Source organism: Oryctolagus cuniculus, chromosome 13 (assembly GCF_051225735.1).
Source record: "Oryctolagus cuniculus isolate XC-2025 breed Fujian yellow rabbit chromosome 13, ASM5122573v1, whole genome shotgun sequence".
Taxonomy (NCBI): Eukaryota; Metazoa; Chordata; class Mammalia; order Lagomorpha; family Leporidae; genus Oryctolagus; species Oryctolagus cuniculus.
Window position 1 is genome coordinate 28,408,268 of NC_142879.1, and position 24,227 is coordinate 28,432,494.

Below are 24,227 nucleotides of genomic sequence, written 5' to 3' on the forward strand. Positions count from 1 at the left end.
TAAATAAATCATTTAAAAAAAAAAGACCTATGCTAAAAGCTTTGGAACCCAAAGCTATTTTACACATGGTCCTAACTCATGGTACCTTCAATCTGTAGGGTTGATAAGGATTTAGATAGTGATAGTACAAAGTAACCATACACTACATAGAGGGCTGTAGTCTCTCTATTGGCACAGGAGTCGTCTGACTAAAGCCTTCAGGGGTACCCGGGTTGCTGAGGGGTGGTAGTAGTGATAACCATCCCTTCCACTAGGCCTCTATCCACACTGACATGTTGCCAACTGTGGGCTTATATCAAGCTCATGAGTTTGCTTTATTCACATATTTTAACTAAAAAGTTTGAAATTTTAGTATCTTCATAGAACAAGAAAAGAATTTTGACTTAGATTCACATTTTAGTGGCTTCTGGGAAAGTTACCATTTTTCTTTTTAAAGATGTTTTATTTATGTATTTGAGAGGCAGAGAGAGCACATGTGTTCCCATTTGCTGTTCACCACACCCCACCCCCACAACCCCTCCAAATACCTGCAACAGCCCCTGACGAGCCAGGAGCAGAAGCCAGGATTCAGGACCTCAATCCAGGTCTCCCACGTGGTTGACAAGATTCTAATCCACAGAGCCATCGTCACAGCTTCCCAGGGCCTGCATGAGCAGGAAGCTGTGTTCGGGAGCCAGAGAAGGGCACTGAATCCACGTCCTCTGCTGTAGGATGCATCCCACCGGGATCTCAACAGCTAGGCCAAATGCCCTCCCCTCGTTTTTCTTCTGTCAACACAACCAACATTTCACTCCTGCCCACTGAGGAGGTCAGAGACATCATGGCACTCCACAGACCACTAACCTCATGACCTCAGCTAGTCCGACCTAAGCATCTCCCAGTGAGAAGGGGCCATTTGTTTCAGCTCCATATAACCCCTGACATCGCTGTAACGTCCTTGGCCAATGACTATGCACCCCTCATTGGATAACTTCCTGCCAAGATGACCTCAGCACCTCCTCAAGTTTCAAATTGCTCATCCTAACATCACATGGCTCTCTTAGCAGTGTCTTCCAGTCATCCCAGAAACAATCCTTCTTCCACATGGTGAATACTGTATTTGAAGATAACTACAATGTTCTGACATTATCTTTTTTCTTCTCTGGAACTAAAAATCCCCTGTACTTGGCACGACATCAGTTTGACTTGATTTTAAGTTCCTTCTTCTTTGGAATACACTGTTTTTCATTCATTTCTTTTATTTATTTGAAAGGCAGAGTGACAGAGAGAGAGAGAGAGAGAGAGAGAGAGAAAGAGAAAGAGAGTGAGGGAGGTAAGAAGAGAGGGAGAGAGATCTCCCATCTTCTGGTTCACTCCCTAAATGGCCTCAACAGCTGGAGCCACACCACGCTGAAGCCGGGAGTCATGAATTCCATTTGGAGTAGCTGTGGGGCTGGCAGTGTGGTGTAGTGGGCTAAGCCTCTGCCCACTGGGCATCGGTTTCTGTCCCAGCTGTTCCTCTTCCTATCTAGCTCTCTGCTGATAGCCTGGGGAAGCAATGGAAGATGGCCCACGTGCTTTGGGCCTTTGAACTCAAATGGGAGCTCCTAACTCCTGGCTTCAGTTCAGCCTAGCTCCAGCCATTGCGGCCATCTGGAGTGAGCCAGGAACCAGGAGTTTCATCTGGGTCTCCCATGGATGCATTGATCAAATAGCAAAAGTTTGCACCTCAAACTGGACCTCAACCATAATCTCTACTAAACATCACACACACAGGCACACACACACACACACACACACACACTCCCTGATTCCTTTTTATATGTGTCCCAAGAAAAACTCTGCCTAGATTATCTTGTTTCAATCCTCATTGCAGTCCTTAGGGAGAGGCAAGTACCCACAATCCTATTTTATAAAAGAAGACACCAGTATGTCAAGAGTATATGTAACTGGCTCAAAGTCACATAATAAGATACAAACAGAACTATAATTTAATCTGCACCTTTGTCTGCCATGTTTTTCTACTTGTCTCCATCCAGGCCTTCTTTCTCCTTCTTATCCCCAAGCATCAAGCAAAGAGGTACTTTACCCAATACCTCCAGGCCACCTCCATAGCCACCAAGCTCATTTCCTTCAAACTTGCTCTCTGTGAGGGCACCTTGGCTCTTGCTGAATACAAATTTTTTTCTTAGGAACTTCCTGAGAATCATAGGTTACAGCCCAACATTGTCAAATTCATGGTCTACAGCTTCCTTAATCTACCTTTATTTCTTCTGAGTTAGTAGAAAACTTGTTCAAATGTGGTATTCTGGCATCTGTCACTCCCTGCACTGCATCACAGACTTCAGATCACTACAGTAACCAAATTTACAAGTCTTTTAATGACCTGCAATCTAATTTTTCTTGGCGATAAATTTTTTAAAATATGTATCTTTTTCTATTTGAAAGTCAGAGCTACAGAGAGAGAGGGAAAGACAGAGAAAGATCTTTCACGCACTGGTTCACTTCCCAGATGGCTGCAATGGCCAGGAATGGGCCGGGCTGAAGCCAAGAGCCAGGGGCTTCATCCAGGTCTCCCACATGGGTGGCAGGGGCCCAAACACTTGGGACATCCTCTGCTGCTTTCCTCAGGCCATTAACAGGGAGTTAGAATAGAAGTGGAACAGCCAGGACACAAACCAGTAGCCACATGGGATGCTGGTATCACAGGGAGTGGCTTTACCAGCTACACTGCAACACCAACCTGTCAATAAATTCTTTATGTGCACCTTAAGAGAATCCGTAATTCCTACTTTCAAGTTATTGAAATCAAGTACTTGGTAGTACATGTGCTATGTGTAATGCTAGCAAATGAGGTTTAAAAACTAGACATCACAGTCCCTGATCTCAAGGGGCTCACAGCTTTGTACAGGAAATGGCCATTTAAAAACCTGCAATGAAGAGAGCATTTTGCCTAGTGGTTGGGACACCTCACATCCAATATTGAAGCACCTGGGTTTGAGTCCTGCTCGACTCCTATTCCAACTTTCTGTTAATGTGCATGCCAGGAATTAGATGAGTCCCTTCTACCCACATAGGAGACTTGGATGGAGTTTTAAGCTCCCAGCTTTGGCCTGGCCCAGCCCTGACTATAGTGACATTTGAGGAGTGAATCAGCACATGGAGGATCTCTCTCTCTCTCTCTCTCTCTCTCCCTCTCTCTTTCTCTCTCTCTTATAGAAAAAAGTAAATAATTAAAAAAATAACTCATAGTACTGTAACAAAAGCAGAAACACATTTGATGGATATAGAAGACTTGAGGTTTAATCCTAGCTTGAGAAGTCAGGGCAAGATGAACACGACATGTCCAGAAGAATGAATAGAAACTTTCCAGCTAAAACTTTAAGTGGAAGAAAGAAAGAAGAAACAGCAGTTATTAAAAGAATTGGTGCAGTTACCAATGTCAACAAATTCTACTCAAGAACTTCATGAAGTCTTTCCTCCTAATTACATTTATTCTATATTATTCAACCTAACCATCAAGACTTTTTTTTTTTTTTTTTTTTTTTGGACAGGCAGAGTTAGACAGTGAGTGAGAGAGACAGAGAGAGAGTTATAGACAGTGAGAGAGAGACAGAGAGAAAGGTCTTCCTTCCATTGGTTCATTCCCCTAATGGCCGCTATGGCCGTTGCTGCGCCTATCTGAAGCTAGGAGCCGGGTACTTCTTCCCGGTCTCCCATGTGGGTGCAGAGACCCAAGCACTTGGGCCATCCTCCACTGCCCTTCCGGGCCACAGCAGAGAGCTGGACTGGCAGAGGAGCAACCGGGACTAGTACCCGGCACCCCAACCAGGATTAGAACCTGGGGTGCCGGTGCCGCAGGTGGAGGATTAGCCAAGTGAGCCACAGCGCCGGCCAACCATCAAGATTTCTACTAGTTTCATTCACTAATTGATTCCACAAATGAGTTGAATTTGTTTACTGAGGTTCCACAATGAGCCCAACACTGTTCAAGGCACTGAAATCTACTAAGAAAGTATAGAGCCTTCATCAAACTTATCCTCAACGAGTGCCTGTGTGTAGCTTGCCTGTTAGCAGAGGCAGAGAGACAGTGAATGAAAGAATAAACAAGATACAAAGAGAATTAGATATGTGGAGGAAAGCAGGTCAAGAAATGCAAGGCAGAGGTAGAGGGGGTGGTCATGGAAGAGACTTCCCTGAGAAGACGGCTTAGGCAGAGACCTGCAGGAGCAACAGGTAACTAAAGGGAAGAGCATTTGAGGCCAATGAAGTAATCAGTGCAAAGATCCTGGCGCTGGAGTTGGAGAAACCCATCTGAAGAAAATGTGGATTCTGAAGCCACGTGGGTGGGAGAGAAGAGAGTGGGAGATGAAGTCAGAGAAGTAGGGGAATTTAAGGACTTTGACTTTGTATTCTGAGCAAGAGAAGAGTAATTATTGTATGGTTTTGAGATGAGGAGTCATGTGACTCAACACGTTTTCACAGTATAATTCTGCCTAGAGTAATAAGTAGACTGAGAAGTTGGTGACTGAGAAAGACTGAGAAAGAAAAAGAACAGATAGCAGGCTACTGAACCATCCCATGTGATAGATAATAGAGCATGGACCAAGGCAGTGGCATGATGATGGTATCAAACAACATATATTTGAGTATAATTTTAAGGAAGAGTTGGAAATATGTGCCTATGGTTTCAATATAGAACATGAGAAGAGAAAGAAAGACTGTTTATCATAGGTGACTCCAAGCTTTGGGGGTAATCAAAAAACATGGAGTGATCATTTACTAGGATGAGGAAGACTGATGGAGTAATAGGTTTGGGGGAGAACATCATGCTAAGCCAAAGACACCTATCCACGATGCAAGTTAAGATGGCTAGAAGGCAGTTAGATATAGGAGCTCTAGGAAGAGTTCTAGGCTAGAGATGTGAATTTGGGAGCATGTTACTTTGCTTTGGTTGCCATAACAAAATACCACAGGTAGTGTGCTTTAAACAACAGAAACATGTTTTCTTACAGTTCCAGAGATTGAACATCCAAGATCAAGATGCGGGCAGGTTTGGCGTTCCCTGAGACTTGCAAAGCTGCCTTCCTGCTGTGTCCTTAAATGGTCATGCATTCCTGGTGTCTTTTTTAATTATTTTTTTAAGGAATACAAATTTCATAAATACAACTTTAGGAATATAGTTATTCTTCTTTCCACCATACACCCCCTCTCACCCACACTCTCACCCCTCCTCCTTCTCCCTCTCTCCTTCCCAGTCCCATTCTCCATTAAGATTCATTTTCAATTAACTTTGTAAACAGAAGACCAACTTTGTAAAGATTTCAACAGTTTGCACAACCACACACACACACACACACACACACAAACTGAGAACTAATTTTGCAGTTAACTATCATAATACAACTCACTGAGGACAGAGGTACTGCATGGGGAGTTAGTGCACAGTGACTCCTGTGGTTAATTTAACAATTACCACTCTTATGTATGACCACCCAAGGCTTCTGATGTGAGCTGCCAAGGCTATGGAAGCCTTTTGAGTCCACAAATTCTGTCAGTATTTAGACAAGGCCATAAGCAAAGTGGAAGTTCTCTCCTCCCATCAGAGAAAAGTACTTCCTTCTTTGATGGCCACTTCTTTCTGCTGGGGTCTCACTCACAGAGATCCTTCATGTAGGACTTTTTTTTTTTTTTTGCCACAATGAATTGGCTTTCCATGCCTGAAATGCTCTCACAGGCTTTTCAGCCAGACCAAGAAGACTTAAGGGCTGATTCTGAGGTCAGAATGTTACTTAAAGTAATTGTTATTCTATGAGTCTGCTGTGTATCCCGCTTCCCATGTTGGACATTCCCTCCTTTTTAATTCTGTCTATTATTATTACCTGGTGTCTTTTGTGTATATAAATTTCCTCTTCTTAGGACACTAATCAGATTGGATTAGGACCCACCTTAATAGTCTCATCTTTAACTTAATCACCCATGCAAAGGCCCTCCCTTTAAATATAATCACACTGAAGATTAGGGCTTCAACACATGCATTTTAAGAAGACACAATTCAGCCAATAACAAAGAGTCATCAGCTTGTTGAAAGAGATGAGATAAGATCACTGGAGTAGTGAAAATAGAGAAATGAATACAGGAGTCTGAGATGGAGCTGTGATGTTCTTTGGTGTTTAGAGGTCAGGAGAATAAGCAGGTACCAGCAAAGGAGAATGAGAAGGAGAGGTGAGTGAATCAGAGGAAACCCAAAAACGTGTGGTACCAGAAGAGCCTTGTGAATGCTTCAAGGAGGAGGAAGCCACTGGTGTGTCAGAAGTCAAACACTTCTGAAGGCCGAAGAACTGAGGATTGAGAACTGACCACCGAAGTTAAGAACATGGCCAACATTAGCAACACTGAAAAGGGAAGTCTGGGTGGTTTGGTGAAAAAGAAAGGCAGACCAGACAGGAGTGTGCATTGAAGAGGAATTGTAACATTGAACATCACCGACTCTTTTGAGTATTGCCATAAAGGAGAACAAAGAAATAGAGAAGAAGCTATAGGGCAATAAGAGGTCAAGGTGGTGATCTTATTGTAAGATGGAAAAAGAGCTAGCAATGGTTGAATGCTAATGGGACTGCTACATTAGAAAGGAAGAAATGAATAACATGGAAGCATTACTGGAGTGATGACTTTTGAGTATCAGGACTCCAGGCTACTTGCAGTATCAAATAGTAAAATAAAAAAGCTCTCCTTAGCTAGCAGTCTGTACATCAAAGGTAGAATACACAGCACAAAGGCAGAGAAGTGGGCAGACATGGTTGTAAAGTGCATGGAATTTCCCTTCTGAGTGTGAATGGAAGGACAGTTATTAAATATTTGAGGAAAGTGGTGAGGGTGTGAAATAGCTGTACAGGCCAAACGGAAAGTGAACGCACTAGGCAATTACAGTAGAATTGAGAGGCAACATTGAGAGCAAACTTGAAGTTAGTCATCCTTAATTTAAACCCAGGCTACTCATCTGATTGGCACTTCTGCAATCATGTTCACTAGTATGGGCAGGTGCCATGTAGATTAGGAATTAAATTTAACTAGGGGTGGGGTTTTGCTAGACAAGTGTGATGAGGAGAGAAGGGGAGAAGGAGTTCATATGTTACATGAGGGAGCTCCAGTAGGGATGGACCCTTAGAATCTCAACTGGGGAACAGAAATATGGGACCTTAAGTCAAGTGAGTGACAGCAACATGGTGTTAGGGTCAAGGGATGCACATCAAGTAGGGTGAATGGAATTGCTGGAGTGATAGCATTAAAGGCCAGAGAACCAGAAAGATATAAAGGGTTGATCAGAAAGCTCTTTTCTCATTTCTATGCTAAATAACAGTTCTATTGCAGTAGCAAGGGCTACGATCCTTACTTATTTTTCTAGTCCCAGAAGTCTCTCTTTAAAAGTTCCTCTAACTGAATCTCTTGATGAGCAAACCATGATTGTGCTACCAACTTGACAACTGTTGACAGGAGACAGCACATAACAGTGGGGCTGCACCAACAGAGAAGGAAGATCATCTGGGTTCATCTTAAGACTGCTTCTGCCTCCCTGGGGGAGCTCATTTCTTAACTATTGTGAGCTTTACTTAGCTCATTTGCAAAATGAAGAAAATAATAACTGCCCTATGGTTATTGTGAAAATTAAATGCAATAAGGTATGTGAGAGTGCTTTGTAGACTAAAAGGCCAATTAACAATAACCTGAAATAGCCACAAGATCATGAATCACCCAGCAAATGGAGAAACATAAGCCTCCAAGGATTTCTGAGCGGGACCTTTGCTCTCCTTCCCAACTTCCATGACTCAATCGAGCGTGATGCTTGTTGGGCTCCAGCCTCCACTGCAGCCTTCTCATCTACCCAGCCCCTCTTTCTGTGCTCCACAGCTCTGCATTGTAACAGACAGGGATGGAGAGGAAGAGAAAGTGAGGAGAGCAGTACGGAAACTTTTTCCAAGAGTCTACTGTGCGTTGGATACTTTGCAAAAGTTAATCACTTAGTTCTCTCTCTACCCCTACTTGGGTTATGCTCCCAGTTTATAGATGAGAAAACAGAATTAAGCTTTTGACTCAAGTTGCACAATTGGGTAGATGGTAGAATGGGATATAATCCTCTTCTGAATTCCCTGTCCAGGCCTTCCTAGTAAACTCTAGGGTATACAGCTGCTCACCCAAAGCCATCCATCTTTTCTGCCCATGACAAATCATCTTGTGGGAGGCTTTTCTGAACTCAAGCTTACATTTCCCTGTAATGTTTAAGCTCTTAGAACAAGAAGAACACATAATCAAAGAAGCATTTGAGAAAATAAAAGTTACTAAAATTCTTAGAACAAGGAGTTAATCATCCAGAGTGAAAACAACTTAGGTTTTGAAAATGGGTTGTCTTAAAAGCTCTGCTGAGCTTCTCACTGGCTCAGAGCTTCTCCATTAAGAGGTTTATTTATAGCAGGGTCCAGTGGTGTGGTACAGTGACCTAGGCTGTCACCTGCAATTTGAGCATTCCACATTGGAGCACCTATTGGAATACTGGCTTCTCTACTTTCCAGCCAACTCCCTGTCAACGCACCTAGGAAGGCAGCAGAGGATGGCCCTGATGCTTGGGCCCCTGTACCCATGTAAGAGACCTGGATGGAGCTCTGGGCTCCTGGCTTCAGCCTGGAGCAGTACCAGCAATTGCAACCATTTGGGAAGAGAACCAGTAGATGGAACATTTTCTCTCTCTCTCTCCCTCCCTCATCACTCTGCCTTTCAAATAAATTATTTAAAAAGGATGTCTATATCAAAATGTACAAGTATTATATGTTAATCAAAATTTTTAATTTTAAAACAATTTTATTAAAAAGATTGTTTCTAAGGAGAGAGATTTGTGGCAATACAATAGAATGGGGAAGAGAACTATACTAGCACCCCAGACAAACATTATGAGGGCATCTCAGTGTTGAACAGTCACTGGTCCAGATGGCTATGTCTGAATAAGCATCCACCTCCAAGACATAATGGCTTATAAGAGTCTGTTATGATTCCTCCTGGTCCTCTGGGATGACTGGGCTCTGCTGGGTGGTTTTCATTTAGGATTTTTCCCTGCACTTACAGTCAGGTGCTGGCTGGGCTGCAAATATCTGAAGGCTCCATGGAACTGGACACCCACACTGGGGACCCTTCTGGACTAGCATGACTGCTGAGTTTAATTAGCATTGTCAACCACAGTACCCACATTTAGTCTCTTCATGCAGCCAGGGCTCCTCACAGTGTGGTGGCTGGGTCATAACAGGGAGGGCCATGGGGTTGGTGCTGTGGTGTAGTTGGCTAAGCTTTTGCCTGCAGTGTTGGCATCCTATATGGGCGCCTGTTCATGTCCTGGCTGCTCCTCCTCCAATCCAGCTATCTGTTGTGCCCTGGGAAAGCAGTAGAAGATGGCCCAAGTGCTTGGGTCCCTGCACCTGCGTGAGAGACTAGGCAGAAGCTCCTGACTCCTGGCTTCAGATCAGCCCAGCTGATGGCAGTTGTGGCCATTTGGGGAGTGAACCAGCAGATGGAAGACCTTTCTGTCTCTCCCTCTCTCTGTGCAACTCTACCTCTCAAATAAATTCTTAAAAAAAAAGTGAGGGTCCCAAGAGTGAATGTTCCAAGGAGCAGGAACAAGACTCTGCCAGGCCAATTGAGGGGCATTCCTGAAACTTGCAGAGCATGTGCAGATTTTATTAGCCAAAGCAGTTACAGGGCCCACCCAGATTTAAGATACAGTAGAGAAAAAAACTTCACTGTTTGAAGAAGGGAGAGAGAAACTCACATTGCAGAAGAAAGTAGAAGAGGGAAGATGTGGTTGCATCAGTTTGAAAATATAGTCTATGTGCTCATTTCAGCAGGACATATACTAAAATTGGAATGATACAGAGAAGGTTAGCACAGCACCTGTGCAAGGATGACACACAAATTTATGCAAACATAGTCTAGCATGGTCACTTGCTCAACGACATACCCAAAGTCAGAATGGCCTCCATAACAGCCAAACTTCTGCTATTCTCTCTACCTACATGTCATATCGGACTTTTGCTCTCTATGCTACAGCTTTCCTGCCTTCTATCTTTTCTTCACTCCTACCTCCAAGTATTGAGACTTCTGCACCAAAGTCCCTGCTCTTGGTTCTCCCCAAGGGGGTCTCTCTCTCATCATTCAGGTGTCCACTCAAATATCACCTCTTCTGGGAGACCTTCTCTGGCGAACCCATGGCTGCTTTGTGTTGTCCATAACCTTGATGTGTTTGCTTGCGTATCTGCCGTCTCTATCTCCCCAGCAGGACACAAGTCTCGAGAGGACAGGGACCGTGTCTGTGTCACCCACTGCTGCTGGATCCTCAGTGCCAGCCTGAGGTCCATTGCATCATGGTCATTCAGTACATTTTGTTGAATGAATGAATGAATAAATGAATGAGCAGGCAACTATCTTTGCTGTGGCAGCCTATGACTGCTTCCAATCCCTCTATGACAGGGATTCTGCACCACTTCTCCCAGAAGCTACATTATCTTTGGACACCTCTGAGACAACTCCTGCATGATGTTATAAATTTACCTAACCAGTCAACACTGACATCAGCATTTACTGAGGCATTTCCAGACTGCACCTCCAAGTGCTTTGGTTCTGGGGCCCTAACCTGCCACAACAAGGCCAAGAGGAGACAAGGACGAAATGGGAACCGTGAGACCTCATCATTGTTTTAATCACAGCAGCAATCTTTCTCTTTCTTTTTATTTATCTAATCAGGTTCTATGTGATACTTAGTCAGAGAAACTAGATGAGATGATCTCTTCAATGCTGTGCTCTACCTTCGTGATGAAATATCTCCAAGTGTCATGTTCCAACCTTCGGCATCAGAACCAATATGGTAGATGCTTGCAGAAAACGCAGATTCCACTGAGTTAAAATTGCTAGCCATGTGACCAAAGAATTTGTTTCTTAACAAGCACTTTAAGGAATTCCTAGGTACTCCAAAGTTTGAGAATCACTGCTTTACAATATGAGATCAAATTGACAGTAAGCAGAAATAAGCTGTCACGCAAAGTGGAATTCTCTTTCCTTTGGGATGGCCTCTTACAAAAAGTAATGTCATTTCTCAGCTTACATAGAGATTGCTGGAGGGGTGGGCATGGCTGGCTTACCTTAAGATATCTATAATATAGGTCCTCTTTGCCAAAGGCCCTGATTGTACCCACTAATATCCATTTTTAGCCCACTGATTGAAGCTATAGCAAATATATATGTACACACAATCATATACACACAATGCCAACATCACAGCCAACCTACTACCTCACTCATCTGAGTTATGCCAATTAAGCACTTTTGAAGTGGTACAAGAGTAGGGCCCTTAAAATTTCAAGCATAAAACAGCCAATAAAAGTATCTCATTCAACAAAGTAATAAAAAAGCAGACACAAAAAAAGCTGCAAAGTTTTCTTTGTAATCATTGTTTAACACTGTATGTAATTAAATATTAATGAAAGTATGCTACTTTCATTTTGTGAGCAATTTAATTCAATTAAAAATAAATGGGTCTCCTTGGCTCAGTGGGCATACTGATGTACTGAACAGCACTGCCCTTAACTGGGTTTCCACTGTGTTTAAATCCAGCATCAAGCAAAGCTACTGATATACAACCCCAGGCTAACTCCGTTAACTCATTAAGAACCAAGCACAGACCTCAACCAGCCAACTGAGCACAGCCCTCCGAAGCAATCACTGGGTACACAACATAATAGGGTTTAATTTTAAAATGTATTCATCCAGCTAAGATGTAGGTTAAGATGCGTCCCATGTTGAACAGAGTCCCTGGGTTCAAGACTCAGCCCAGGCTGCAGGCTCCTGACTCCAGCTTCCTTCCCACCAGTGTGAGGCTCTGGGAGGCAGTAGTGATGGCTCAAGTAGCTGGGCTCCTTCAACGCACGTGAGAGACCTGGACTGAGTTCCCCGCTCCCAACCTTGGGCTGGCCCAGTCCTGGTTCTTGCAGTGTGTGTGTGTGTGTGTGTGTGTGCGCGCGCACGCGCCTCTCAAATAAATAAACAAATAAAGAAGTCTATCAAGAATTTGCTATGTGGGATGAAAAAGCGTTTTAAGCCATTTCACTGGTGTCAAAACTGGTTATCTCAGCAACTGATCTGGGTGTTGGTTATCAACTCTGTGTGTGTATATGTGTGTGTGTACATTGAGCTGTGCACTCAAGATTAGTGCACTTTACACACTTGACTGCAAATATTTAATCCCTTAATGAGGGGAAAGAGACACTCTCCTACCCTCAAGGACTGCACACTGGGATCATTAGGCTCCAAGAGTCTGCACTGACCACCTGGCTGTGAAGACACATGAAAACACTTCAGGGCACTTCATGTCACTTTGCAGTGACAACATACGCAAAGCATAAATCTCTCTTAGGAAGGCCGGCGCCGCGGCTCACTAGGCTAATCCTCCGCCTAGCGGCGCCGGCACACCGGGTTCTAGTCCCGGTTGGGGCGCCGGATTCTGTCCCGGTTGCCCCTCTTCCAGGCCAGCCCTCTGCTGTGGCCAGGGAGTGCAGTGGAGGATGGCCCAGGTGCTTGGGCCCTGCACCCCATGGGAGACCAGGAGAAGCACCTGGATCCTGGCTCCTGCCATCGGATCAGCGCGGTGCGCCGGCCGCAGCGCGCCGGCCGCGGCGGCCATTGGAGGGTGAACCAACGGCAAAAAGGAAGACCTTTCTCTCTGTCTCTCTCTCTCACTGTCCACTCTGCCTGTCAAAAAAAAAAAAAAAAAAAAAAAAATCTCTCTTAGGAAGAAACCAGCAAATAAGAGGCCATGAGTTGTTGCGAAGTCAGTGCTCAAGGTGTACAGCGGTAGGGAGGACATCTTGGGTGTGGGAAGTTTTGAGTGCAGCCTGGAAGGGGAAAGGAAAGGAGAGAGAGCGGACACACAGCAATGGCATTGGGGCAGAAGCAAGAAGTCAAGGTAGCACCAGGGGTGCGGAGGACGTGGGACTGGGGTTGGAGAACCAGCGAGGAGCCCGCAGGTGCATGGTCTCAGTCACTGGTGGCAGGTCCCCAGAGGTAATGGATCCCAGACAGCCAGAGCTGCTGAGAATACAGGGATTCCAGAGACTGCTAAGAATAACAATGTTATCAAGGCTGGGAGGCTGGGCCGACTGTGTCTCTACCCACCCTGGGGCCACCTCCAGCCCTGAAACGAGAGCCGGGCCTTATGAATGGAGAGGAAAAGGCCACTCTGTTGACAGAAAGTTCCCTGCTAAAAAACTAGAAACCGGGGCCAACATTTTACAACCTGGGCACATTGTTAATGCCTCCATTTATCTGGCAGGAATAGGAAGCCTTGTTTGAAAACAATGTATCCTTTTTAGGTGCAAGGTCAACATTCTCAGTGGGACCTGGGGGGTCGCTGCCAGCCCTGCCCCCACAGTCACCAGCTTCCTGGTGGAGACAGGCTGCTCAGGCAGCCACAAGCCAGGTGGGTGCCATGCCAGACTCTCTGGCCTGCAGTGGCCCTGCTGCTGGGGGGGGGGGGGGGGAGGGAGGGGATGAGCCTGCCCCAGACCAAGCCAGGTGGAGTGCATACAGAATCAGAAGCACCTTTCTGAAAACTGGAGGCATCAAAAAAATGCATGAAACTGTCTGTTAGGAAAAACCCTATGCATGGATTCCTGATCATTTTCACACCAAAACAAACCTATCTTTCAATGTCATTTTTTTCATTCACTTTTAAGTCCCTTCACACCTCAGAGCAGGAGAGTAAATGCTCATTGGTTGAATAACTTCTTGACCTGCACAAGACATTTAATCTCCCAAATCTTCACTTTTCTCCGGCCCAGACTGGGAGTCAGGACAGTGCATTCCGCCCTGGGCTACTGCTAGGATTCAAGGAGGGATAGACGGGAGGCTGCACTTGCTGATGCCTCCACCCAGGACATGCTTTTCCAGAAAGGTCTGTGCCCTCCCCTCCCGCAGGACCCTCCTCCACTGTGTTTTACTGTTTTCTCTTATGGATTGTCTGTCTCCCCCCAAAACAGCGAGAAGTTCTATGAAAAAAGAGGTTTTATATTTTGTCTGCTGCTAAACTCTCAGAAGCTAGAACAGTGAGTGGCACACGATAGTTGTTGAGTCAACGGTGAATAAAGGGTTGAGGGTCATCTTAGTCCATCTGCTGCTGCTGTAACAGAACACCTGAAGCTGAGCCATTTCTAGAGAACCAAGATTTATTTGGCTCAAGCTTCTGGAAGGCAGGAAGTCCAAGAGTATGGCAGCAGCTTCTGGTGAGGGTCTTTGTGCTGCGTCATCTCAAGGCGGCAGGTGGAAAGGCAAGGGAGGACAAGAACTAGACAGCAAGAGAGGGCCAAACTGGCTGTTAGAACAAATCCACTCTTGTGATAACCATGCCCACGAATGACAATCCATTCGTGAAGGCTCTACCCTAATAATCACCTCTTATCAGATTCCACCTCCCACCACTGTTGTCCTGGGGATTAAGACTCCCACACATGAACTTTGTAGGAAGCTTTCACACCATCACAGTGGCCATGATGATAATGAGGATCATAGCATACAAAGTTCCCAGCTAGCTTTCTGATTTCAAATGTTGTATGGTCAAGTCTCTCTCCTGGGCCATCAGCATCTTGGAAGGCATGACCTTCACTTTGTGGGACCAGATTTTTCCAGAGCTAAGGTGGGTAGATTTAACAAATAAAAATACAAGGCACCTAGTTCAGTTTCAATTTCAGATGACCAACAGTATTTTAAGTATATTTACATCCCAATTTGGCAAGAGACATGATCCTAAAGCATTATTCATCATTTATCTGCAGTTAGAATGTAACTGGCTCATAGAATGACAATTGCTTTAACTAGCACTCTGACCTCAGAATCAGCCCTAAAGGCATTATGGTGTGGTTGAAAAGCCCATGAGAGCATTTCAGGTTTGGAAAGGCAAGACACTGTGGCAAAGAGTGTCCTACATGAAGGACCTCAGTAGGTGAGACCCAAGTGGAAAGAAGTGGTCATCAAAGAAGGATGCACTTTTTTCACAAGGGAAGAGAGAATTTCCACTTTGCTTATGGCCTTGTTTAAATACTGATGGAGTTTGTGGATTCAAAAGGCTTCCATAGCCTTGGTAGCTCATGTCAAGAGTCTCAATTGATCACTGACATAATACATAAGAGTGTTAATTGTTAAATTAACCACAGGAGTCACTGTACACTAACTTCTCCTTCCCATGAAGGACCTCTGTCCTCAAAGAGTTGTATTATAATTATGTCTAAGTGCTCATAAAAGATGTATCATTCTTGGGTGCTTCTTTAAAGTCAATTAAGTTTCTAAAAAAAAGTGAAATTAACTTCAAGATGAAATGACTTTGAGCAGTCCTTGTCTCAATTGTTGAGGAACAGCTTTTTTTTTCTTTTTTTGTGCAAATTGTTAAACTCTTTACTTAGTATAGAATTGGTCTTCTGTGTATAAAGTTAATTGAAAATGGATCTTACTGGAGAATAGGACTGGGAATGGGAGAGGAAGGTGAAAGAGGGATGGGAGTGTGGGTGGAAGGGTGGGTATGGTGGAATCCCTGTATTCCTAAAGTTGTACTTATGAAATGCATGAAGTTTGTATTCCTTAAATAAAATGTTTCTTTGGGGAAAAAAAACTAGAAAAAAAAAAGAATGTAACTGGATATCCTGTATTTCTCCTCTGGCAACTCTATCTATAGCCACTGCTTATATGAATAACATGCTTAAAACCCAGAGAAATCAGAATCAAAGTAAACTAGAAAGGTACTCCCAGTGGATTGCTGGTAACATTCAACAACTAACTTTTCAAGGAGGGGAAAAAGCCTGATTTTCAACATCTGACCATTCCCATAGTGCAAATATTTCAACTGCGAAAAATTGCTGGCAATAAGGAGACCCAGTGAATGCACAGCTGGGAAGCAATGGACATGTATGCTTTGGCAAGCTGGTATGAGCCAGCTTCAGACTGGACTCTCACCTGAAAACAGAGGATTAAACAAACAAACAAACAAACAAGGAAGGAAGGAAGGAAGAAAGAAAATTTAAAAACACACCCTCTCTCACCTACCCCAAGACCTTGCTGGCCACCACCTCATATACATCACTCCTACCTAAAGCTATTTTTTAAAAGATTTATTTATTTATTTGATAGGCAAAATTATAGAGAGGCAGAGAAAGAGAAGTCTTCCATCCACTGGTTCACTCCCTAAATGACCACAATGGTCAGAGCAAGCTGGGCCGATTCGAAGCCAGGAGCCTGGAGCTTCTTCCATGGGTGCAGGGGCCCAAGGACTTGGGCCATCTTTCCCAAGGCATAGCAGAAAGCTGGATCTGAAGTGAAGCAGCCAGGACTTAAACTGGCATTCTTATGGGATGCTGGCACTGCAGGCAGCAGCATTACCCACTATGCCACAATGCTGGTCCCTCTTCTACTTCAAAATTCTGGACAGAAACATTAGCTGCATTTTTTTTCACAAGTGGGGAAAGTGGGGCCAGAGAGAGCTTTTAAATTGCTTAGTTTCACAGCCACTAAATGAGCCCAAGCGCTTTCCTCAAAACCAGTCTGCTTTTGCATCCCCTGGCAATGAAAGTTAAAAAGGACCTCAAAGGTCAGAGGTCAGGGGGCCAACTTGCCCATTCCTCAGGAGAGAAAACTGAAGCAAAGAGTAAGAGAAGTTAGCAAACTCATGCCAGAGCTGGGATCATAACATGAACAACTTCACTTCCACTCAGCACGTGTGATATATTTGTGTGTATGTGCGTGTATATAGTTTGTTCTACTGACATGAGGAACCTAAGAAAGAAGCACGTGAGATCCCAAAGGAAATGTGTGAATATGTGGAGTCTTAACAAATGTGGACCTGGGGTTCTGGTTGCTGCATCTTATCCATCTGACTTGCGAACTCAGACCAGAGAGGAGCACCCTTGCTTGGAAGGCGTGGCCAGGGCTGGGACTGTGGTGGTGGTGGCTGTGCAGAAGGGCAGGAAGAGAGAATTTTTTCATTGCCAAGCGCCAGCATGGATGACACATCCCTGAAACGAGAACCCACCATGTCCTGAAAGGCCCCCGCCTCTATCACTCTTTACTCCTTTTCCTCCTGGAGGTCCAGGGGGCACAGAGCCGTGGACGAGCTCCGTGGCTCTATCAGTCACGTGCATGGCTGCAGGTGAGTCACTTCGCTCTCCACTGCATTGTTTCCCCAGCTGTAGCTTCTGGGGCCTTTCCTGGCAATGACGTTGATGATGTCCCCTCTGCGCCTCACTCCCCCCTTTCTCCTTTCTCTTCCTCCTTCCTTTATTTTCATTTGTTCCATCTCCCCTCTCTTTCCTCATTCTCTCTACCCTGGTGCACGCACACACGCACACACATGCACACACACATACACACACACATGACATACACACTCACTCTGCTGGAACTTAATTAGACAGAAACTCTCCTAATAAAACAAAGAGAGAAAATAGTAAAGGCGGTAGCTGCTGGAGAGTCGTGGAGGAGAGGCTGGTCTCCTTTGGAGCCGGCAGCCTCCGGTGTCACTCTTGCTTTCACATTTTTAACCGTGCCCTTTCCCGCACTGGAGAGCACTCTGCCAGCTCTACAAACAAAAGATTATGCACATTATCATACGTATAAAGAAAAAAAATCATCTGAACTAATCATTCCCCAGTGGAAGCCCCTTGGATGGGAGGACTTGGGCATCCCAAGGCCAAGTGCAGCCCCCAGAATGTGAACGAGGCTGGCCTTTGCCCGCTCTGCCTTGTGGCGGCCAGCACAGGCCCTGAGCGCCCAGCGTGCACTAAGGGTTCTCAGCTTGCTGCAAACTCTGAAAGCAAAGGAGAGCCCTCAAGGCTCATTAGACCTATTTAGACAGTTCTTTATTGGGAAAAATTAAATCTTCCAAACACAGATAAGTGTCCCCCTGTGACAGATGAAGTAGCTGGTCACATTCAAACCCCTGCTCCAAGCTAACAAATGCACTCGTCCAGCCTGCAGGCAAGATAAACATATTTCTTTATCTCGTGTTCCCTTTCGTTTGGAGAAGAGGAACAGGAGAGCAACAGGACAACCACAACCAGGAGTCAGGATGGAGGCACTTTCCCAGCAGGGAGACAAACCACAAGACTTCCACTTGTCTGGCTCTCCAGGGATCTGGGTTCCCTCTGCTAATCTGAAGGTTTCTAACCCAAGCTACGCCGTGTCCACCAGTCGTCCACCACCACACGCGGTATCCTCGGTTGTCTCTGGGACAACGGAGCAGTCTCAGAATGGCTCGCTGCCTGCCCCTCTGTGTTTCTCAACAGGCCCTATCTTTTCCAGGAACCACTCCTTTTCTGGGAAAGATTGGCACCATCAGAGAATGACCCTGGCAGGAAATGGCCAGACACATTGGAGGCCCTCTGAGAAGAGATAGTGATAAGATAGAAGGGAAAACAAAGACAACTTTGGCTCACTCTTGGGAACCTTCATTCCTGGAGGGGTAACTGCGTGGTCTACAGCTGCCCTACCCAGCACTGAGGCTGCCGACCTCTGAGCACTTGGAATTAGCTGTAGCCTGAACCCAACATAAAACATAACATGTAAACGTAAAACACAAACTAACTTTTGAAGGATAAATACAAAAACAAAAAAAAACCCTCATTAATATTTTTTGTACATTGACTGCGTGTTGGAATGGTAATATAGATATGCTAGATTCAATGAAATTTGCTCCTAAAGTTAATTTCACTTGCTTTGATCTCTCCCTTGGAAAGCTGGACACTAGAAAATTGCAAATGACTCTGGCTCATATTCCATTTCCATTCGACAGTGCCGTTCTAGAGCGTCTCTAGCTTCAATGCATCTGACTACAGCTGTCTCAACATCCTGTTTTCAGACTTCGTCTCAGTAGAGAGCATTTTCAACGCTGGAAACCAAGTGGAATTGGTTTATGCTCTCTTTTTTCCCCTGCACAGGCTGCCTGAAGTTAAAGTCATCACAAGCCATGAAATGGAAACTCAGACCCAGGAGCTCCAGCCTGCAGCATCTGGACCTCTTCAGTTCACAACTAAGAGCATCCATTCTTGCTCGTGCCTTGTCTACCTCCTGTCCTCAGAACATCGGCTCTTATGTGCCTACCGTTGGCTTAGAAATAGCAGGGATAAAAGGACTGATAGGAACCAGAGGAGAACATCAGATGCATTCAGACCAGTCCACTTGACCCAACCCTAGCAAAGCAAATTGCAGTGGTTTAATTCTTTTAAAGCAAAAAGTTCTCATTTGTTTTAAGAGTAAATAATACTGGTGCATTTTTTTTAATATGAAAAGAGAAGCCAAAAGAAGAAAATAAAAATCATCCACAATCCCAAACCTCAGGCTAGTCATTGTTGATGTTCTAGGGGACATCCAAGCCAACATTTTATTCTGTACTCCAAAAAAAGCATTTTAATGTTTATTGAGCACTTATTACGCATAGGCATTGTGCTAAACATTTTAATGTATTTTTCTTCATAGTAATCTTAAAGTAGGTTCTATAATTATCCTTAGTTTATAATTAACATTCACCAAGGGAAATATCTTTTTTTTTCTTTTTTTTTAAAGAATTATTTATTTTACTTGAAATAGAGTTACACAGGGAAAGAAGGAGAGGCAGAGGGAGAAAGCAGTCTACCAACCGCTGGTTCACTCTCCAACTGGCTGCAATGGCTGAAACTGTGCCTATCCGAAGCCAGGAGCCAGGAGCCTCTTTTGGGTCTCCCACGTGGGTGCACAGGCCCAAGGACTTGGGCCATCCTCTACTGCTTTCCCAGGCCATATCAGATAGCTGGATTGGAAGTGGAGCAGCCAGGACTCGAGCCGGCGCCCATATGGGATGCTGGCACTGCTGGCGGCAGCTTTACCCACTATGCCACAGCACCTGCCATGCCAAGGTAAATATCTTGACCAAAGGCAAACAGCTAGTAAGTGCAAGTCCAAACAGACCATATATTTGAAGCATTTAACCTCTGAGCTGCAGGTCCTCCAAGGAAAGAGACGCTATCACCATCTCCACAAACTAGTTCTCCAAAGGCAGCCATCTCTACCTATCCCTCCTAAATTCACAGCCTGATCTACCATTCGCTGCTTTCTGTTTGCATATTCATTCATTCAACAACTATGTACTGGACGCTTTCTTTGTGGCAGATGATATCCTAGGCAACTAGAACACAGCAGTGACCACAGCCAACAAAGTCCCTTTGCTCTTGAGGAACTTACATTTCAGTGTTGGGACACAGACACATAAATAAACAAGTGCCTACATACATGTCGCATAATAAGTAGACACAAACCAGGAAGTGAAAAAAATCAGGTAGAGTGAGGGGAGCACAGAGACAGGAAAGGGAGACACACCTGGTGAGTTGTATTATTATTTGCCATTACTCCCCCAATATGTGGCAAAATCTAGTTAAGATAGATTGCTATCTTTTCAGGGGGGTCAGGGAAGACCTCACAGGTTAGGTGACATTTGAGCTGAGTACCCTGGAAGAAATGAGGAAGTCAAGCATTAAGTCATTTCGAAGAACTTTCCGGGGTGGAATGTGTTGTGAGCTGGGAAAGGACTGGTGTGTCTGAGGAAGGTCAGGGGCCAGCGTGGTGGGAGTCGAGTGAGGGAGATAATGGTAGATTGCATGAGAGAGCTGGCAGGGTCCACAGCAGATCAGAGGGGGCCTCTGCTGTTTACCCAGAGATGCAAAGTCCTGGGAAGGTTTTCAGCATGCAGATGTGATTTACATCTTCAAAGTGTCACTCCAACTACCATTGAGACCATCAGGGAACAAGGGTTGAAGCAAAAGGACCAGGTGCAAGCTCAGCAGTGACCTTGAGGAGACTCATGCTGGCTGGGATCAAGGCGGTAGAGCTGGTGAAACAGCCTCTAGACCTACCGTGAAGGTAGAGCCAACAGGATTGGCTGGCAGGTCAGACACTGGGTATGAGAAACACTGTCAGGGACAACGCCAAACTTTTCAGCCTTGAGCAACTAGAAAGAGGAAGCTGCCTTTAAATAAGATGGAGAAACCAGAAGAAAATGTTAAGGGGTATAGAAATCAGGGGTGTATTTGGGGGACTGTTAGATTGGAAACGCCTATTTGATATAAAAGAAGATGGTGTCAAGTAAGCCGTGGTCTGTTATCCTAGTTCAAGGATTAGCCCAGGCTTGAGATAAGGACCTGGGAGCTTCTTGGTAGACAAATGGTACTTGAAACCATGACCCTGCATGGCGGCGATGAGCTACAACAGAGAAGAGGTCTTAACTCAATCCCTAAGCTCTCCAAGGATGGACCAGGAAGAGGTGAAGAGAAAACCACGAAAGAGCTGGGAAGGAGCAACCAGCAAAATAAACGAATAAGCAGAAGAGAGAGGTGTCTACGCCAGGTAAAGGATGTGTTTCGGGTGTAAGGGAGTGACGGGCCTTCTCAAATGCTGCTGCCAGACCACACAGCCTGAGAACAGGCCGTTGGATTTGGCAGTCTACAGGCACATCCGTTACCAGTATAGGCAAGTGCAGCATACAAGAGATGGCTCCAAAAGGGAACTGGACCTTAGGAAGGAATATATCTATGTACTCTCGCTTACGTTTCTTATTTCATGGTTCATAGAGACACTAGAGGATCAGTTATCCACATTCTACTTCCTTGTTCTTCCTAATTTGGCTTTCTTTGGAACAGACAAATCTCTCATCATCATCTCATAAATAGAGATGATAAAACAATAGTCAAATGAGATTTTTTTTTAGGCTCCTGGAGTTTCCCATGTGAACCACTCAGAACCCAGCACACCTTGCACCATCTCTTAGAAGAGGAAATGCATTTTCCAGCCTTACATGAACTCTTACAAAGCAGGTGATTAGGAGACCATCATGCCTGTAACCAGATGAGGAGTGATCTCAACAGCCGAATAGTGTGACACATAAGTGGCTGATACCTTGCTAGCAAGTTTTAATATGAGATGAAGTTTTCATGCTAACATTAAACTGCCTGGACTGCATCACCAGACCTAATAACTGTAGACCCAGTAACTGTAGACCAACTCCGGCTTATTTTCTTCCTCCTCCTTCTGACAATCACAACGTGCTCTTTTTCTGTCAATTTCTGGGGCAAGAACAGGACTAACATCTTGTTCTAGACTGTTGGCCCTCATGTCTTACGTGTGCATGAGGTGTTGAGGTTATCTTCTTGTCTCCAACCCATTCTGCTGAGCCAAATTTGAATCTCAGGGTGTGCCTCTCATCTCTCTCTCTCACTCTCTGCCTGTTCCTTAAATAATTCACCCAGAAGCTCTTACATGTCCTTGGCTAAAAAAGGTGGACGTCATGTGAAATGGGGATATGACTCACGCAGCAAGGCCACACTTGGAATTCACTCAGTCCTTCAGAGTTAAGAGCGGGCAGGATAGGTCTGATGTGGATGTGATAGAGGACAATTTCCAGAGCCTGGAGGAAGTGCCCATCAGAGCCATGCTTCCTTTCCCCAAGAACAAGAGGGCTGGCTCTAGGAAGAACACAGACAGACCTGCCTCACTGCTACCTGGAGCCTTGTCTTCTAAATCCAGAGGCTTCTAGAAGGAACATGACTGAGAATGCCGACTTTGTTAAAAAAAATCATTATTTTGTGTTTAATAACTTATTTATCGAGGAGGCAGAAAGAGAGGAGAGCTCCCTTCAGCTGGTTCACTCCCCAAATGCCCGTGACAGCCAGGCCTGGGCCAGGCTGAAGCCAGGAGCTGGGAACTCTGCCCAGGTCTCCCATGGAGGTGGCAGGGCCCCAAAATGATCAGCCATCACCACAGACTTCCAGGGCATGCAGTAGCAATCAGGAGTGGAGCTGGGATACAGAGCCAGGATGTGGAGCCAGGACTTGAACCCAGGCACTCGGATACAGAGAAGGTAGGCATCCCAACCATTTGGTCAGCCATTTGGTAGGCATCTTAACCATTTGGTCAAATTCCTGTCCCCTCAAATTGTCATTTTGAAGACCTGAAATTTTTTCTCTCTCAAACTCCACGTGCTATTTCAATAAACTAGACAGCTTCTCCGCCTTCTGAATAGGGGCAGACGTTTCTTTTTATCTGCTACATCTACACTGCTCTAGAAGACCATGTTCATGAGGGATGGCTGCTTTAAAAGGCCCATGCCAGTGTTTGTGTGCGTGTGAACACTGTTAAGTGTTTGAGAACCTGTTGAGGGCCTCAGCTGCCACTAGTACAACAGCCTCGCATCCCAGGGACTCCATAGAGAAGATTCTCAAAGTGCAGGTTGCTTTCATTCATCCCACAAACAGTCACTGAGCACCTAGGGTCCCTGGCACTGGCCAAGGCCCTAGAGAGCACAGCAGTGAACAAAGCAGATCAAAGTGGAGTTTAAATTCTAGTGGGACAAGACTGAAGACAAAGAGAATAAATGGGGCACATAGGAGGGAGATGGTGGCAAGTGCATGGGAAAAAATCAACCAGGGAAGGAGGATGGGAATGGCCTAAGGGCAGTTGGGGACAGGCAGAGGGGGCTGTAATCTTAAATAGGGAGGTCAGGGAAGCACTTGTTGGGAAGGTTTGACCAAAGACAAGAGCCAGTGAGAGCATGAGCTTTGCAGAAATCCCAGAGGAGAACCCGGGAAGAAGGGACCTTGATAGCACGTGTCCTCATGCTGGGGCGAGCAGGGTACACCAGGAAGCCAATGTGACCCAGCAGAGTGAACAAGTGGGAGAAGAGTAGCAGAGGGGTAGTGGGCGCCTATATCATGCAGGTCCTTATAAAGACTTGAACTTTTTCTCCAGTGGGGGAACAGCCACTGGAGGATTTTCAACAGCAAAGTGACATATCCTAGCTTCTATTTTAGCAGGATTATTTGGCTGCTAAGTGAAAAACAGATGATGCAACGTTAAGAAGGGAATCGCGGATAGAAGACTATTGCAATTACCCAAGTGAAAATTCTTGGTAACAAATCAACCATCAAGATTACCTGGAGGCCGGCGCTGCGGCTCACTAGGCTAATCCTCCGCCTTGCGGCACCGGCACACCGGGTTCTAGTCCCGGTCAGGGCGCCGGATTCTGTCCCGGTTACCCCTCTTCCAGGCCAGCTCTCTGCTATGGCCAGGGAGTGCAGTGGAGGATGGCCCAAGTGCTTGGGCCCTGCACCCCAAGGGAGACCAGGATAAGTACCTGGCTCCTGCCTTCGGATCAG

The 24,227-nt window shown here is 45.3% G+C and overlaps 1 long non-coding RNA gene and 1 other non-coding gene across 3 annotated transcripts in view; one reads left to right on the plus strand and one right to left on the minus strand.

Annotated features, from left to right (window-relative positions):
* The window catches only part of LOC103350973 (uncharacterized), a 265,690-nt gene that overhangs the window by 77,934 nt on the left and 163,529 nt on the right, over positions 1-24,227 (minus strand). The window lies entirely within an intron of this gene.
* On the plus strand, positions 9,851-9,953 carry LOC127483613 (U6 spliceosomal RNA). Its single transcript, XR_007910054.2, has one exon. It is a non-coding gene; the product is annotated as a U6 spliceosomal RNA (small nuclear RNA).